Source organism: Gambusia affinis, linkage group LG23, assembly GCF_019740435.1.
Source record: "Gambusia affinis linkage group LG23, SWU_Gaff_1.0, whole genome shotgun sequence".
Classification (NCBI taxonomy): Eukaryota; Metazoa; Chordata; class Actinopteri; order Cyprinodontiformes; family Poeciliidae; genus Gambusia; species Gambusia affinis.
Genome location: NC_057890.1, coordinates 18,342,567 through 18,361,742, shown reverse-complemented (window position 1 = coordinate 18,361,742; position 19,176 = coordinate 18,342,567). Strand labels below are relative to the sequence as shown.

At 35.6% G+C, this 19,176-nt stretch overlaps 1 protein-coding gene and 6 non-coding genes across 9 annotated transcripts in view; all 7 read left to right on the top strand.

Moving 5' to 3' along the window:
• The window catches only part of LOC122826395 (plexin-B2-like), a 123,555-nt gene that overhangs the window by 54,401 nt on the left and 49,978 nt on the right, over positions 1-19,176 (top strand). The window lies entirely within an intron of this gene.
• trnai-uau lies at positions 3,389-3,462 on the top strand. Its single transcript has one exon. It is a non-coding gene; the product is annotated as a tRNA-Ile (tRNA).
• Positions 4,282-4,355, top strand: trnav-uac. The gene has a single exon. It is a non-coding gene; the product is annotated as a tRNA-Val (tRNA).
• On the top strand, positions 6,140-6,213 carry trnav-uac. The gene has a single exon. It is a non-coding gene; the product is annotated as a tRNA-Val (tRNA).
• Positions 7,135-7,208, top strand: trnav-uac. The gene has a single exon. It is a non-coding gene; the product is annotated as a tRNA-Val (tRNA).
• On the top strand, positions 8,889-8,962 carry trnav-uac. Its single transcript has one exon. It is a non-coding gene; the product is annotated as a tRNA-Val (tRNA).
• On the top strand, positions 10,883-10,956 carry trnav-uac. The gene has a single exon. It is a non-coding gene; the product is annotated as a tRNA-Val (tRNA).

Below are 19,176 nucleotides of genomic sequence, written 5' to 3'. Positions count from 1 at the left end.
CTCATTCTTCTCCCATCTTCAGCGATAATAAAACTTTCTAACGTTTGCCACAGGCTGGATTTTTAATCTCGTGGATCGTTTTGATCTCCAGAATCATTCGCTGTCATCGTTTTTGAATTAAAGCCATCTTGAATCTCTGCAGCTCTGCCTTTATTCACAGGATTATGCAGCTATAAACAATCACTTTCCCACATATTCGCCCCTCTGGCTTCTGTTAGTCAGAGTGTTGGTCGGCTTGTGAAAGTCTTAAAATGTGTTTAACGACGGCGTGCGGACTGGACTCCTCTCCAGCTCGGCATTTTGCTTATAAATGTGGTTTTATTTGTCTTGTTAGAGCAGCAGCCAGATTTAAAATGATTTAGAGACAAACTGAAGACAAAGTCCTGAGGGGACGAGATGAAAACCGTCCGTCCATTTGACTGTTCATCCATCCATCCAGTTGTTACCATCATATTACTTTGAAATGGTTTCAAACAACAATATTATTGTTTATTGCAATAACTTCTGGGAAAATTTATCATCCAGTAAAAGTAATTATCGAGAATCTCTTCTTGTTGTTACAGCTTTTTCCATCCACTTAACTTTCCATTAATATCCTTTGAAACTGTCCTCCAGGAGCAGCTATCTACATGTTTGTAATACTCATGTTTATCATGGGTTTTGTTAAATAAACTACAAACCATCAGTAATACACTTTTAAACGGTTCCACTTGTTCCCTCCTGTATATTTGCTCCGGCTGTTTCATTTTGGGAGTTGTTTTTTGTTCTCCTGCAGAATGAAATGTTGTTTCTGCGGCGTTCGGTTGGCGCCTGGAGCCGAGCGCTCAGCCGTGCAGAAAAGACGGCAGCGACTCCGAGAGCGGCGGCACCGAATGTGATGAATAGTTTGAGTCGCCGGAGTCGCTTTGTTGCTCACAAATCATGATTGGATTTTCAAAAAGGAATGCTAACAGACTCTTATTATTAGCAGCCAGCGGAGGAACGTGTGTGTGTGTGTGTGGGTGGGTGCGTGGGCGTGTGTGTGTGTGTGTGTGTGTGTGACCAGAATGCCGTTTTTTTTCTGCCCTCACACTTGTCCCTCAGGAATAAATTGCAGGGTAAAGTAGATGGACTTCATTTGCTCTCTCCTGGATGTGGAGTAAGTATGGAGGAGATGATGAGCTTTTGTTCCCCTCGCCGGCGGATCTCAGCTCATCAGATGTTTCATGGCCTCCATTAGAGATGAGCGGCGTGTCGCTGGCTGCAGACCGGCTTAAATCGCCTCTTTAAACTTCTTGTCTTGGGATAAAAAACCTTCAGTCGAAGTTTTGGCTCCAGCTGGTTTAGAGTTGGACGTCAAGTTTAACTCCAAGGATAGAAAATAACAGTAGATGGTAGATTTTCTTTTATTTGCCAAATTATTTGCGCAAAATTATCAAAATCACTGATTTCATTAATTTAAATTTTTTTTTGTAGAGCTCATTTAAAATATTGGAAAGAAAAATCAAGTTGTGAAGATGGCACACTCCTACAGCTAATCCAGGACTAGCATTCATTTTTCTTTGTGCTGATTGGTTGAAACCCAAGGATCAGACATAAGGAACACTGCAGATGTCAGTTTCTACGTTAGCACCAACACATTTCAAGCTATATTTGGTGTTTCAAATGTTAAAATACTCTGTTAAAAGCGTTAACAGAGTATTTGATATATACCAATTCTGCAGGCCAGGCCAATTGGACCTGACCTGCAACGCAGGGCATTCTGGGTAGATAAAACCGAAGATAATGTGCTAGCCTAGCGCTAGCAGGAAAAATGGCTCCTGGTCTTTAGCCAAAGACTAAAGCGAAATCCTCCAACCGCTAAAATTTGATGCCATTTGTTTCCATTTGGTGAAGAAGAAGGAAGTTGCGCTCAGGTTTTTCTGTCGTTTCCTTCAGTGATTCTTGGAGCAGCGCCCCCACAGGCCAGGAGGGGAACAGGTTGCTCAGAGGGTTTGGTTGGCTTGAGAAAGAGAACCACAGCAGCTGGAAATGGAATAAATGTTGATGTTTTAGTCCCAAATCAAACAAACTCTAAAACTCTGACTCATTTCTTTCCTCCTCAACTAAAGGTTAACAAACAACCTCACTGCTTTTGAACGCATCCCCTTCAGTTACCGATTCTAACATTCAGGATCAGCAGCATTTAGCCAAGACTGTAGAGCCTGCTGGTTTTCTATTATTTTACTGCATTTACTGGTAAATTGGGGAAACATTGCCTCAGCGGGCCAATGTTGGCGTGTCCCTGTTATTTTGATCTCAAACTTAATGTCACAAATTCGCGATTTTCTTTTCGCTTCCTTTGTTGTAATTCTACAAAGTACAGAGAAAATCTATCGAGTTTTGCAACAAATCAGTGACTTCTTCTGCTGTGTTGGTCTGTTTCGGGATCATGAAGCGTCCCATTTCTAATCACCTCTAAATGCATCGTAAAACTTGTTTTCAAGGCGAAGTCTCTTCATCTCTGCATCGCTTTTCTCTCCTTTTTGAGAGGGTCTTACTCGTGTCTCGTCCCCTCCCCTCCGGACAGGCCAGGATCATGAGGATTACCCGGGTTTTGTGTTTCAGCGAGGAGAAAGATGAGGGGGAAGAGGAGAGATAAGGAGAGGACAGAGGAGCAAGGAGTGTTGGCACACTGAGTGAGAATGGAGGGATAAAGATGGAGGAGGGGAGAAACTCCGGGGATTCTGGAGTTTTTCCTTCCCTTTATTCTCTCTGCTGTTGAGTTTTTCTCTCGTCGCACTTCGTAAAGCTCCTGCTTTTACAGACACAACCTCATTATGGCAGCCGGGTGTTTTCAGACTACAGAGTGGAAATCCAACACCAGACACACCCCTCACTGTGGGACTCCCATACACACCAGATCAGCTCTAATTTACAATAAATCATATTCACACTCCCACTCATGGCCTCAGAAACGCTTAATTTGTGCTTCACAATTCAGAAACAATCATCATTTTAATTAACACTTCAAAATAAAAATGGCTGAAAAATAAAATCAATACAGGAAAAGAAAATATTGCTGGACTATACACCTTTAAGCATGTTTATTGAAAAACAACATTTCTTCAAATCTTCATTGTAGTAAGATCATGTCAGTCTGTCTTATATTGACAAAGACACAAACTTATGTATGGCTGGTTAGCTCAGTTGGTTGGAGCGTGGTGCTCATAAAGCGAAGGTCATGGGTTCAATCCTCGCATTGGCCAATTGAAATATGAAGTGTTTCTGTAAATCAACTCTTCAAAGTAGAAAGAGGCTTCAAATTAAACCATAATTCATGTTCATTTAGAAAAGCATCAGAATTTCACTGCTTTTGTCAAGATTGTGTAAGTTTTTCTTACATTTATGAAAACTCAACATTGTGTGTGGCTGATTAGCTCAGCTGGTCAGAGTAGGGTACTTATAATGCCAAGGTCATGGGTTCAAGCCCCACACTGGCCAATTGAAATATAAAGTATTCAGGAAATCAACATTTTAAAATAGTAGGAGGCTGTATATTAAACCATTATGCACATTGATTTTGAAAAACAATAGAATATGACCTCTTTAGTCAAATCTTCATTGTGGTAAGATCATGTAAATTCTCTAAAATCCAAGGAAACTCAACATTATGAGTTATGATGGATTTAAGAAAACCCTGTCCAGCTGGGTTAGCTTAGCTGGACGAGGTGTGGTGCTGATAACGCTGATGTAAGTAGTTCAATCCCCTTACTGCTCAATGGAAATCTAAAGTCTTTCAGACAAACAATACTTCAAAATTAAAAAGATTGGAAAACAAAATCAAAACTTCAAAATAAAAAGGTTGGAAAATAAAATCAACACTACAAATTAAAAAGATTGGAAAACAAAATCAATACTTCAAAATAAAAATGGCTGAAAAATAAAATCAATACTTCAAAATAAAATATTGCTGGAAAATACACCTTTAAGCATGTTTATTGATAAAAATAACATTTCTTCAAATCTTCATTGTAGTAAGATCATGTAAGTCTGTCTTACATTGACAAAGACACAAACTTATGTGTGGCTGATTAGCTCAGCTGGTCAGAGTAGGGTACTTATAATGCCAAGGTCATGGGTTCAATCCCCATACTTACCAGTTGAAACATAAATTCTTTCAGTAAATCTATTCTTCAAGTTAGCTGGAGGCTTCAAATTTAACCATAATTAATGTTCATTTTTAAAAACATTAGAATTTCACTGCTTTTGTCAAGATCGTGTAAGTTTTTCTTACATTGATGAAAACTCAACATCGTGTGTGGCTGATTAGCTCAGCTGGTCAGAGTAGGGTACTTACAATGCCAAGGTCATGGGTTCAATCCCCACACTGGCCAACTGAAATATAAAGTATTCAGGAAATCAACATTTTTGAAATAGCAGGAGGCTTTATATTAAACCATTATGCACATTCATTTTGAAAAACAATAGAATATTAGCTCTTTACTCAAATCTTCATTGTGGTAAGATCATGTAAATTATCTTAAATCCACCGTAACTTGTGGTGCTAATAACGCTGATGTAAGTAGTTCAATGGAAATCTGTCTTTCAGACAAACAATACTTCATAATTAAAAAGATTGGAAAACAAAATCAATACTTCAAAATAAAATGGCGGTCAAATAAAATCAATACATCAAAATAAAACATTGCTGGTAAATACACCTTCAAGCAAGTTGATTATGATAGATATAACAACATGTCTTCAAATCTTCATTGTAGTAAGATCATGTAAGTTTTTCTTATATTGACAAAGATGCAAAAATATGTATGGCTGGTTAGCTCAGTTAGTTGGAGCGTGGTACTCCTGCATCCAAGGTCATGGGTTCAATCCCCACACTGGCCAAGTGAAGCATGAAGTCTTTCAGCAAATCAACTTTTCAAAGTAGAAGGAGGCTTCAAATATAACCATAATTCATGTTCATTTTGAAAAACATTAGAATTTCACTGCTTTTGTCAAGATTGTGTAAGTTTTTCTTACATTGATGAAAACTCAACATCGTGTGTGGCTGATTAGCTCAGCTGGTCAGAGTAGGGTACTTATAATGCCAAAGTCATGGGTTCAATCCCCATACTTACCAGTTGAAACATAAATTCTTTCAGTAAATCAATTCTTCAAGTTAGCTGGAGGCTTCAAATTTAACCATAATTAATGTTCATTTTTAAAAACATTAGAATATGAGCTCTTTACTCAAATCTTCATTGTGGTAAGATTATGTAAATTTTTTAATCCATGGAAACTCAACATTATGAGTTACATTGTATTTAAGAAAACTCTGTCCAGCTGGGTTAGCTCAGCTGGATGAAGTGTGGTCCTAATAACACTGAGGTAGGTGGAGCTGATAACGCTGAGGTAGGTGGTTCAATCCCCATACTGGTCAGTGGAAATCTAATGTATTTCAGACAAACAATACTTCAAAATAAAAAGGTTGTAAAACAAAATCAATACTTCAAAATAAAAAGGTTGTAAAACAAAATCAATACTTCAAAATAAAAAGGTTGTAAAACAAAATCAATACTTCAAAATAAAAAGGTTGTAAAACAAAATCAATACTTCAAAATAAAAAGGTTGTAAAACAAAATCAATACTTCAAAATAAAAAGGTTGTAAAACAAAATCAATACTTAAAATTAAAAGGTTGTAAAACAAAATCAATACTTCAAAATAAAAAGGTTCTAAAACAAAATCAATACTTCAAAATAAAAAGGTTCTAAAACAAAATCAATATAAAAAGGTTGTAAAATAAAATCAATACATCAAAATAAAATATTGCTGGAAAATACACCTTTAAGCATGTTTATTGATAAAAATAACATTTCTTCAAATCTTCATTGTAGTAAGATCATGTAAGTCTGTCTTACATTGACAAAGACACACACTTATGTGTGGCTGATTAGCTCAGCTGGTCAGAGTAGGGTACTTATAATGCCAAGGTCATGGGTTCAATCCCCATACTTACCAGTTGAAACATAAATTCTTTCAGTAAATCAATTCTTCAAGTTAGCTGGAGGCTTCAAATTTAACCATAATTAATGTTCATTTTTAAAAACATTAGAATTTCACTGCTTTTGTCAAGATCGTGTAAGTTTTTCTTACATTGATGAAAACTCAACATCATGTGTGGCTGATTAGCTCAGCTGGTCAGAGTAGGGTACTTACAATGCCAAGGTCATGGGTTCAATCCCCACACTGGCCAACTGAAATATAAAGTATTCAGGAAATCAACATTTTTGAAATAGCAGGAGGCTGTATATTAAACCATTATGCACATTGATTTTGAAAAACAATACAATATTAGCTCTTTACTCAAATCTTCATTGTGGTAAGATCATGTAAGTTCTCTTAAATCCACGGAAACCTGTGGTGCTAATAACGCTGATGTAAGTAGCTCAATCCCCATACTGGTCAATGGAAATCTAATGTCTTTCAGACAAACAATACTTCATAATTAAAAAGATTGGAAAACAAAATCAATACTTCAAAATAAAATTGGCTGTCAAATAAAATCAATAAATCAAAATAAAATATTGCAGGAAAATACACCTTCAAGCAAGTTGATTTTGATAGATATAACAGCATGTCTTCAAATCTTCGTTGTAGTAAGATCGTGTAAGTTTTTCTTATATTGACAAAGACACAAAAATACATATGGCTGGTTAGCTCACTTGGTTGGAGCGTGGTGCTCATAAAGCCAAGGTCATGGGTTCAAACCCCACTCTTCCCAGTAGAAACATAAATTCTTTCAGTAAATCAATTCTTCAAGTTTGCTGGATGTTTCAAATTTAACCATAATTCATGTTTATTTTTAAAAACATAATTTCACTGCTTTTGTCAAGATCGTGTAAGTTTTTCTTACATTGATGAAAACTCCACATTGTGTGTGGCTGATTAGGTCAGCTGGTCAGAGTAGGGTACTTATAATGCCAAAGTCATGGGTTCAATCCCCATACTTACCAGTTGAAACATAAATTCTTTCAGTAAATCAATTCTTCAAGTTAGCTGGAGGCTTCAAATTTAACCATAACTAATGTTCATTTTTAAAAACATTAGAATTTCACTGCTTTTGTCAAGATCGTGTAAGTTTTTCTTACATTGATGAAAACTCAACATCGTGTGTGGCTGATTAGCTCAGCTGGTCAGAGTAGGGTACTTACAATGCCAAGGTCATGGGTTCAATCCCCACACTGGCCAACTGAAATATAAAGTATTCAGGAAATCAACATTTTTGAAATAGCAGGAGGCTGTATATTAAACCATTATGCACATTCATTTTGAAAAACAATACAATCTTAGCTCTTTACTCAAATCTTCATTGTGGTAAGATCATGTAAGTTCTCTTAAATCCACGGAAATCTGTGGTGCTAATAACGCTGATGTAAGTAGCTCAATCCCCATACTGGTCAATGGAAATCTAATGTCTTTCAGACAAACAATACTTCATAATTAAAAAGATTGGAAAACAAAATCAATACTTCAAAATAAAATTGGCTGTCAAATAAAATCAATAAATCAAAATAAAATATTGCAGGAAAATACACCTTCAAGCAAGTTGATTTTGATAGATATAACAGCATGTCTTCAAATCTTCGTTGTAGTAAGATCGTGTAAGTTTTTCTTATATTGACAGACACAAAAATACGTACGGCTGGTTAGCTCACTTGGTTGGAGCGTGGTGTTCATAAAGCCAAGGTCATGGGTTCAATCCCCATACTTCCCAGTTGAAACATAAATTCCTTCAGTAAATCAATTCTTCAAGCTTGCTGGATGCTTCAAATTTAACCATAATTCATGTTTATTTTTGAAAACATAATTTCACTGCTTTTGTCAAGATCGTGTAAGTTTTTCTTACATTGATGAAAACTCCACATTGTGTGTGGCTGATTAGGTCAGCTGGTCAGAGTAGGGTACTTATAAAGCCAAGGTCATGGGTTCAATCCCCACACTGTCTTACCACAATGAAGATTTGAGTAAAGAGCTCATATTCTATTGTTTTTCAAAATACAATATAGTATTCAGGAAATCAACATTTCTGAAATAGCAGGAGACTATATTAAACCATTATACACATTGATTTTGAAAAACAATAGAAGATGAACTCTTTACTCGAATCTTCATTGTGGTAAGATCATGTAAATTCTCTTAAATCCATGGAAACTCAACATTATGAGTTACATGGTATTTGACAAAACTCTGTCCAGCTGGGTTAGCTCAGCTGGACGAGGTGTGGTGCTAATAACGCTGAGGTCGGTGGTTCAATCCCCATACTGGTCAATGGAAATCTAAAGTCATTCAGACAAACAATACTTCAAAATAAAAAGGTTCTAAAACAAAATCAATACTTCAAAATAAAAAGGTTCTAAAACAAAATCAATACTTCAAAATAAAAAGGTTCTAAAACAAAATCAATACTTCAAAATAAAAAGGTTCTAAAACAAAATCAATACTTCAAAATAAAAAGGTTCTAAAACAAAATCAATATAAAAAGGTTGTAAAATAAAATCAATACATCAAAATAAAATATTGCTGGAAAATACACCTTTAAGCATGTTTATTGATAAAAATAACATTTCTTCAAATCTTCATTGTAGTAAGATCATGTAAGTCTGTCTTACATTGACAAAGACAAACTTATGTGTGGCTGATTAGCTCAGCTGGTCAGAGTAGGGTACTTATAATGCCAAGGTAATGGGTTCAATCCCCATACTTACCAGTTGAAACATAAATTCTTTCAGTAAATCAATTCTTCAAGTTAGCTGGAGGCTTCAAATTTAACCATAATTAATGTTCATTTTTAAAAACATTAGAATTTCACTGCTTTTGTCAAGATCGTGTAAGTTTTTCTTACATTGATGAAAACTCAACATCGTGTGTGGCTGATTAGCTCAGCTGGTCAGAGTAGGGTACTTACAATGCCAAGGTCATGGGTTCAATCCCCACACTGGCCAACTGAAATATAAAGTATTCAGGAAATCAACATTTTTGAAATAGCAGGAGGCTATATATTAAACCATTATGCACATTCATTTTGAAAAACAATAGAATATGAGCTCTTTACTCAAATCTTCATTGTGGTAAGATCATGTAAGTTCTCTTAAATCCACGGAAACCTGTGTTGCTAATAACGCTGATGTAAGTAGCTCAATCCCCATACTGGTCAATGGAAATCTAATGTCTTTCAGACAAACAATACTTCATAATTAAAAAGATTGGAAAACAAAATCAATACTTCAAAATAAAATTGGCTGTCAAATAAAATCAATAAATCAAAATAAAATATTGCAGGAAAATACACCTTCAAGCAAGTTGATTTTGATAGATATAACAGCATGTCTTCAAATCTTCGTTGTAGTAAGATCGTGTAAGTTTTTCTTATATTGACAAAGACACAAAAATACGTATGGCTGGTTAGCTCACTTGGTTGGAGCGTGGTGCTCATAATGCCAAGGTCATGGGTTCAATCCCCACACTTCCCAGTTGAAACATAAATTCTGTCAGTAAATCAATTCTTCAAGTTTGCTGGATGCTTCAAATTTAACCATAATTCATGTTTATTTTTAAAAACATAATTTCACTGCTTTTGTCAAGATCGTGTAAGTTTTTCTTACATTGATGAAAACTCCACATTGTGTGTGGCTGATTAGGTCAGCTGGTCAGAGTAGGGTACTTATAATGCCAAAGTCATGGGTTCAATCCCCATACTTACCAGTTGAAACATAAATTCTTTCAGTAAATCAATTCTTCAAGTTGGCTGGAGGCTTCAAATTTAACCATAACTAATGTTCATTTTTAAAAACATTAGAATTTCACTGCTTTTGTCAAGATCGTGTAAGTTTTTCTTACATTGATGAAAACTCAACATCGTGTGTGGCTGATTAGCTCAGCTGGTCAGAGTAGGGTACTTACAATGCCAAGGTCATGGGTTCAATCCCCACACTGTCTTACCACAATGAAGATTTGAGTAAAGAGCTCGTATTCTATTGTTTTTCAAAATACAACATAGTATTCAGGAAATCGACATTTTTGAAATAGCAGGAGACTATATTAAACCATTATACACATTGATTTTGAAAAACAATAGAAAATGAACTCTTTACTCAAATCTTCATTGTGGTAAGATCATGTAAATTCTCTTAAATCCATGGAAACTCAACATTATGAGTTACATGGTATTTGACAAAACTCTGTCCAGCTGGGTTAGCTCAGCTGGACGAGGTGTGGTGCTAATAACGCTGAGGTCGGTGGTTCAATCCCCATACTGGTCAATGGAAATCTAAAGTCATTCAGACAAACAATACTTCAAAATAAAAAGGTTCTACAACAAAATCAATACTTCAAAATAAAAAGGTTCTAAAACAAAATCAATGCTTCAAAATAAAAAGGTTCTAAAACGAAAATCAATACTTCAAAATAAAAAGGTTCTAAAACAAAATCAATACTTCAAAATAAAAAGGTTCTAAAACAAAATCAATATAAAAAGGTTGTGAAATAAAATCAATACATCAAAATAAAATATTGCTGGAAAATACACCTTTAAGCATGTTTATTGATAAAAATAACATTTCTTCAAATCTTCATTGTAGTAAGATCATGTAAGTCTGTCTTACATTGACAAAGACACAAACTTATGTGTGGCTGATTAGCTCAGCTGGTCAGAGTAGGGTACTTATAATGCCAAGGTCATGGGTTCAATCCCCATACTTACCAGTTGGAACATAAATTCTTTCAGTAAATCAATTCTTCAAGTTAGCTGGAGGCTTCAAATTTAACCATAATTAATGTTCATTTTTAAAAACATTAGAATTTCACTGCTTTTGTCAAGATCGTGTAAGTTTTTCTTACATTGATGAAAACTCAACATCGTGTGTGGCTGATTAGCTCAGCTGGTCAGAGTAGGGTACTTACAATGCCAAGGTCATGGGTTCAATCCCCACACTGGCCAACTGAAATATAAAGTATTCAGGAAATCAACATTTTTGAAATAGCAGGAGGCTGTATATTAAACCATTATGCACATTCATTTTGAAAAACAATAGAATATGAGCTCTTTACTCAAATCTTCATTGTGGTAAAATCATGTAAATTCTCTTAAATCCATGGAAACTCAACATTATGAGTTACCATGGATTTAAGAAAACCCGTTCCAGCTGGGTTAGCTGGAAGTGCTTCCCCCTGAAAAAATATAATAATCAGAATAAACTGTAAACATGAAGTTAAATTACCACAGAGATGCAGAACTTAAATAAAATCAGTACCTAAATGGTCACAAAACAATCAAAGTATCAGAATAAGAAGGCCCAAATTGACTGAGAATAATAAATAACCCAGTAGAGGAGCAGAGGTGCCTTGTGGGTAAATAACTGCAAATAGGCAATAGAAGCAGGAGAAACAGAAAAAAGATTGCAAGAGAAACATTCAGCAACCAACAGAAATGAAAGGAAACCAGACACAGAGTGAAGTGGAGGTAAAGAAAAGCTTCCCTGCATCTTGGAGGTGTTATTTTGGTGAGGGGGTATCAGGGGGTTTTTTGGCCCCTGCTGGTGACCGCAACACTCTGCCGTGATGAATGGACCCGCAGAACCGGCAGCACTGTTAAAGGACGTTTTTGATACTTTTCTGGAAAGCTCTGGACTGAAAATGAGGAAAAAAGCACCAACTCTCCACCCCCACTTACCTTGATGCTCCAAAATAAAACAGCGCTTGTTTAATTTCATTCATTTAAAGCTGAAAATCAAACTAAACTCAGTTTAAATGATTAGTTGGCAGTTTTTCTTCCAACCTCCTGCAGCCGCTGAACTGAAGATGACAGAATCAGAACCGTGACGTTGCTTTGGATAACATCCTCATATCTCCTGGTTTGTTCTTTCTTCTGTCTCTCTTTCTCCGTCTTTGGATTTGTTGCCATTCGTCTCTCGTCTTATCTGCATCCCCGGTTGTGAGGCAGCATCTGCGATAAGAAATGGCAGCTGGATCGGCGGGACAGACTGCAGTCGGCTTGACGACTGTCACTTTGCGTCTTTAATTTGGAAAACGATTTGTCATGCAGCCACCTGTCTCTGGACGGTGGACATGCTTTTCCTGCTAAATACGGAAAACCAGGTTCTGAGTCATCATAGTTAATCAGATTCATCAGTTACTGAAATAATTAACTATTGTAGTTAATTGTAAAAAATCTTTTGAGTCTGAATACTTCAGTTAAAATGTGCCAATTTTCTATTATCCAATTAATCGATTAATCGTCAGAATAATCAATTAAGTTTGTGAAGATTAATCTTTTATCAGAATAATCGATTTCTAAAGTGATCATTAGTTGCCTCCCTGTTCATGATGTTGCGATCATATATTGTGTTTGTTAAACTACATAACAAATGTTTGAAAATATTTAGTAAATCTTGACTTTTAAAGTTTAACTTTGTGGTTTTATTCTCCATAAAAATGTTTTTAATTATTTGAACAATAACTGACTTTACACGCAACATTAGATTTGTTGAATTAGGTTTTTACTTTTAAAACGTAATTGACTTAACATATTTTTTTTACTTTAATTTATTCACAACAAATTTTACTTTAATTGTAGGCTTAAATTTAAACTGTTAAACTTTAAACTTAAATCTTAGATATAAACTTAAACATTGTTGTTTCATGCTGACATTAAATGTTAAAGTTAACTTTTGAGTTTTGGAAATCTTTAAATTAATTTAAACTTTAATCTTCCAGATGTTTTCTTTCTTAAATTTTCACCTTTAACTTTAACATCAACCATAGACTCAACCTTAAAACTTGAAGTTTCTAGAAAATTCCTGGTTAAACTTTTATCTTTATCAAATTGAGATAAAAGTTTAACTTCAAGCTTCACATTAACTTTCAGGGTTTTGACCAGAAAAACATTTTTGCGTTTATCTTTAAATGTCACTTCAAGCTGGTCTTTTCTTCTCCTCCCATCTGAGTTTTTATCAGTTTTTTATTTATTTACTTTAAAAATTCAGTTTTATGTTGGAAATCCAGGTCCAATATATCATATTACCATTTTTTAATTTTATTAAATTTTTTTCAAAAATGTGCTGTTGTGATTGGCCGAAGAGTCAATTAAGCAATTTATCAATATTTGGATGATACTTTTTCATAAACTGTATTTTATTTGTAGTTCTGTCTGGACGTTTTCTGCACCATAACTCTGTTTTTTGCTCCAGTTTTCCCAGCCTGCATCCGAGGCTGAGGCCGTTAAAACCCAACAAGTTAAGACTGAGACTCTGGAAGCATTTCAGTGGAAACCAGGAATGTGTCTCTTCGTTTTTCTTCCTTATCTGGTTTGGGGTATTGAATCAAAACGGTGATGTTGGCAGCAGCAGAAGTGAATCGATGAGATAAAGATGCTGAAGAGCTCGATAGAGACGAGGCGGAGCCGCTGGATACGAGCGATAATCAGCTGAACTCTTTCAACTCCTTTAAAATCACCCATCTTCGCTGCCCGATGGGGGATTTTAAAGTTTACAGGGTTATCATGAGTCCAGCAGATAAGACTAGAGTGGCTGTGTTAGGAGAAAAGTTTTTAAAAGCAAAACCTTTTTCATATTTTCCCAGTAAAGACTTTTATAGATGAGCTTTAAGGGCAGAACATTCATAACTCTGACGCTTTATTTATATATTTTTACCCTGTTCTTTCATTAACAGCTAAAATTAGAAAATCTTGAGTTTTCAGCTAAAATACCTGCCTGTGTTTTTCTTTTTTCTCTTTCTAAGCTGTCTGAACTTTCACATTTATGAAATCTGACCTGAACATTCAGAGACACATAAAGTCAGTCACCAGATCAGCCTTCTATCACCTGAAGAACATTTCCAGGATTAGAGGACTAATGTAATAATTGTGAATTGTGTTTTTACAGTAATGTACATTTTAAAGATAATGCAGTTAGCGTCTTCGCAGGTCTTACTAAATCTCCATTTCTTAAATTCTTTCTTTTGTTAGTTTATAAATCAGTTCACTAATTAGCACCAAAATGAATTAATTTTAAAAAAACAAACGGCAGCTTTATTAGAAATCAGCTTTTATTCCCAGAAACATTCAGATTTTATTAACAGGGCAAAAACTGAAAAAGTGCAAATAATCAGTGATGCACCAACTTGGTGCTCAAATGTAACCCAGATCTGATGATTGTTGATTTAAAGTTATTTATATTACGGCTGTTTGATGCTAGAAGTCGAGATCCAGTGTTGTTTAACCAACATTACACACTTAAAGCCTTTCACCGTCCTCACTGGACCGTAAGATTTTCTGTAACTGGCAGCAAAAGTGACCCCCCCTCCCTCCTTCCTGAGGTCACGACCTCCTGGGAAACATTCCTCCGCTTCCGCAGAAAGGGAAGTCGTTGGCAGTCGACTGTGCAGGAAGTTAGTTTTCATCCAGGTCTGGGCATAAAGAGGCAGGAATGTGGTTCTGATTTAACGGAGCTTTTTGGAGCAGTTCTCCAGAAACAGCCAAACGGAGGAACAAACATTTCAAAACATCGGGAGTGATTTTCTGTGCTTTTCTAATGCTGTTCTACTGTATTGACTGTTGCAGACATTTGTTGTACCATATTATGGAGGTCTTGACTTTGACTAGACCACAGCAACGCAGAGCATCCAGAGAAAAACCAGCAGGCTGAGGAACTCATAACGTATTTACACACAGACACATAACTACATATATATCACTTAAATAACTTTATTGATCATTTGTTTATTTAATTATTTATCTATTTAATTTTTTTATAGTGTAGTGGATTTCTTGATCTGGGACCTGAGTACAAATGTTTTACCACAAACTGAATGTGGTATGACAACAAAAAAATCCTTGAATCCTTTTTCGGCCGTTTTTCTGTAGATTAGCTGGGATTACTTTCCTGTTGCGGACCCGGTTTGATCCAAGCTTTCAGTTGGTTTAAATTGAAAATGTCTGCGCTTTGAATTGAGGGATAGCCTTAAGATTTTTCATCACAGTTTAAAAAAAGATGAAAGAGGAAAAATATTTGGTTAAAATGATCCCTGATTGTTATCTTGGTCTTCCTGCTGCACACCAAGGCTGTTTGCACACCGGATAGTCTGGTAGATTCAACCTGTGTTTTATTTTCAGCTGCTGCAGTTCTCAAACCAACCAAACTATTTGAGCAGCCTGTTCCCCTCCTCGCCTGTGGGGGGGAACAACAGGAGCGCAACTTCCTGTTTCACAAAATGTGAACAAAAATGGAGTGACGTCAGACTTTAGTGGTTGGAGGATATAAAAAACAAACACTAGCTATTTCTCCCACTAGCGCTAGGCTAAAATGTTAGCTTTGGTCGTATTTACCCAGAATGCCCTGCGCTGTAGACCACTTCCTGGTTTCTGAGCTATATATCCTTATAAATATATGATATATAAGAGTAGTTTGCCTTCTTCAGGCTGTTCCCACTATCCTAAAACAAATTACTTTCTGTTTATTAGACTGTAAGGTGTAAAAACAATTTCAGACTTTATTATATTAGGAAGAAGTGGTTGATTCACAAAGCGAGATGATGAAAAGGTGAGAGACAAAAAGGAAGAACAGGAGCGAGATGAGTTAAATTTAAAGTGAAGAGGTGTGAAAGTTTGACGGGGTGAAAACTGGGAAGCGAGTGGAAGTATATGAGAAGGAGAGGTGAGGTCACACGACGCTGACGGAGGGAAAGGTGATGAAAAGTAAATTAAATGAGAACACCTTTTGGAGCTGAGATGAAACAGGTATTCAGGCTGCAGATGCTTTTTATGAAGTCACACAGCGATTCAGTCGGCCAGCCCGTTGGATTGTAGTTTCAGGCTTTTCTACTCCTATTTAATCATGTCACAAACCTCCTGCTCACCATTTACTCTCTTTTCCCTGCAGTGTAAAATTAAATTTAGCAAAAACTAAGATTTCCTTTTCTAAAAACTGAAGTTATGGCATTTTAGTGCCTGAAATTCAGTCAGGAAGGTTCTTACAGGCCTATAAAATCCTGAAAACTACCTGGAAAAATACCAGATGAAGCTGCAGACTTTCAGAATGAGGACGCTCCGATGGGCCGACCCAACACGGAAAAACACCTTTTAATGACTTAAAACATTCCTCTTTTTTAAACACAGACGTACACACACTGAAAAACAAATTTATTTAATAGCTCTGCATCAGTGCACTTAAAAACAAAAGCTCACAAGTTTGGTCAAATATGTAAAAACAACTTTAATAACTTCTTCTAATTTGACACAAATTAATTGTTTTGAGCTTTTTGAATTCAGTTTCTTAGAAAATTAGGAAATTGGATCAGAATGTTTCAGAAATGTAATGTTCTGCTGATTTTATTGGAATATTGTCTCAGGTTTTCCTGCAGACAGTAATTGTATTGAAAGCTGTAAAGTGGAAACTGAGACTCAGTTTCAGGTTTTAATTGGATGTAAGGAGAATCAAACCAGCTTTATTTTTTTAATTAAGCTACATTGACTTTAGATTTTTCAAGCTCCCTCTTTCAACTCATTCAGTTAAATTGTTATGTAAAAACATCCTCATATAATTGCACAAATAGAAATTACAAAAATAAATCAGTTTTATGGAAACAGTCAATTGTGAAAAAGCTTTTGAGCTAGGATGTTTTTTTTAGCTTTATTAAAATTAGCTAATTTTGCAAAACTGTAATGGAAACACTTTTTTCGCATCTAAAGAGTTGTGTGATCAATAATCGGATGTTGCTACTGGCGGAAATGACAAAGAAGATGACAGGAAGTGGTCAGAGGATGAGGTTTTTAATGAGTTGTGATTTTAATTGTGTTTCTTATGTAATAGAAATTGTAAAATCACATTTTATTACAACATCAGTGGAATATTAATCAAGTTTCTTCCACATTTGTAATGGAAACTCAGGTAATGAGCAGTAAAAGGTCATCTGACCTTAATGTCAGATTTGACCCTCCAGGTGTATTTTCTCAGCTATTGAAGCAGCTGCTCCTCGTCTGTGTGCACACTGTGGGACTCCAGCTTACTGTAGTTTATAGAGCTCTTTTTGCTGCTAAAGTCCAAAGAAAATGTTTAAAGTCCTTTCAGATAGTCTGGGGAACTATTGATCTGACCACTTTAAAAGATTACAAGAAAGTCTTGGTGCTTTAAAAGAAAAACGCAAAGAAACTTTGGCTAAAAAAGTTTTACTCTTTAATATATTTCTTAGGATTACACAAATGCAATAAGTACTGAGCGCTAGAAGAACATAAACATGGAGATGGCAAAGCAACGTAGTAGAGCAACTTTCTGTCCCAAAAACTTCAGTAATTGGATTTTGTGAGAGGAGGAACGGCCGTTCACCTCTGAGGACGATGGAGCAGATAGAAGCTGGAGAAAATGGCCAATTCCCTGCGTCTGCCTCCCCACGGGTCGTCAACGCTCCGCAGTGGAAGAGTTCAAAGCAATCTGTCTCTCTCTCTCAGTCAATACAGCCAGGAATATTTACAGCCTCTCTGTTTTATTATAGCAGAGCAGCTACAGATTGAACAGACGTAATTCTGATCCACCAGATTAACCAGATTAACGAGGTTTTGAATCAGAAATTAAGTTGTTTTCTGGTGTTTCCTGACTAGTTCAGATTTAATGCAACACAATGTAAAATGATGGTTTATTATACACCTATTATTAAAACAAAGATTTATTTTTCTACTTTCTCATATTAAAACTAGTAACCTCTAACACTGAACCAACAGCAGCTTCATAACTGAAGTATGTTCAGAAAAATCTGAATTGGTCTGGGAATAAAAGCATAAATTAAAACCTTAGGCCTTAATATTTCCACCATTTCTGTCATCCATGTTTTTCCATGAACAGAAAATGTCTGTGAAACTTCATTTTACCTATTATTATTTGAGATAAGTTATTGAACGCGGTTGATGGTCAGATTATTGGAGTGAATAACAGTTGTGTCGATTCTTCCACCTGGAGTTCATATTTTCATAAAACTCCTCTGAAAACCTTGGAAAATGTAACATTGTTTTATTACTCTGTTGAGAAGAAGAGACCAGAATGATGATAAAACTACTGGGTTGTATGAATAAGGCAGATAAAGAGAGTAATGAGAAAGCCCGTTACTGTGGTGCTTGATGTTGCGTCCACGGTGGATAACAAAGTGCATTAATGATGCAGCGTCTGAACTCCTGAGCAGGAAACTAATATCCAGCTATTGTCAGGTTTGGAGGAGAACTGAAGGAGAAACTTTATATTAAAACAGCCTGTGGCGCTCTGAGTCCATATCGCTTTATATTCCAAACGAAATTGTCTCAGTATTGCAGCTCTGACTCCTGCTTACTAAAGAGATCGTCATCTTGACTTCGCTGCAGCCTGAAGTGAATCAGATCGGTTCATAGTTTCCTCACCTCCATCTTTCCATCATTTCTTTATTTTCTGCTTTCGTTGCACAAAGTTTTCGTTTCCAGGAAAATGATAAACAGCCTCAAAAAAGAGAGAACATTTAGCAAAATCTTCATCTTTCTCTTCATATTACTGTCATGTTTGAGTTTTTTACTTTTTAATGATTTCCTGGATGTTTTCTAGCAGTTTTCTGCTTTTATTTTTAGTTTTAATGGTTTGACACTTTCTCCACCCTCTCTGATTTTCCCCGTGAAGCAGAGGATCTTTAACGAACGTTTTTATTGACTGTCTCCTCCTCTGCTTCCTCTCCTCTCTGTGCTCATCAGAAAATACAAGATTCCTACCAACTATTAATTAGGAAGTTGTTTAATGAAGAATCATTTTATTGTTTTGAAGTCTGTATAAATGAGTAAAAACAACAGAGAAAATAAAAACGGACTTACATCAGTAGCCACTAAAATAGACTAATGTTACATTTCTAAAATAAATTGGCTTAATCACAAGTTGTGATAAACAACTGGATGTTACTACTGTTGGAAACGACAAAGAAGATTACAGGAAGTGATGGAGGATCACGTGTGAATTTAATTGTTTTTTTATTAAATGAAAACAGTAATTGTGAAATTTTATTTTATTTTTTTACATTATCAGAATATCAACACATTTTTGCACACATTTGTAATGGAAACGCAGCTAATCAATCTTTTTTGTCCTACCACAACAAATATAAACAGCTAATATACTCAACTTACTTTAACTGGAACAAATGAGATTAAGATTGAATTTTT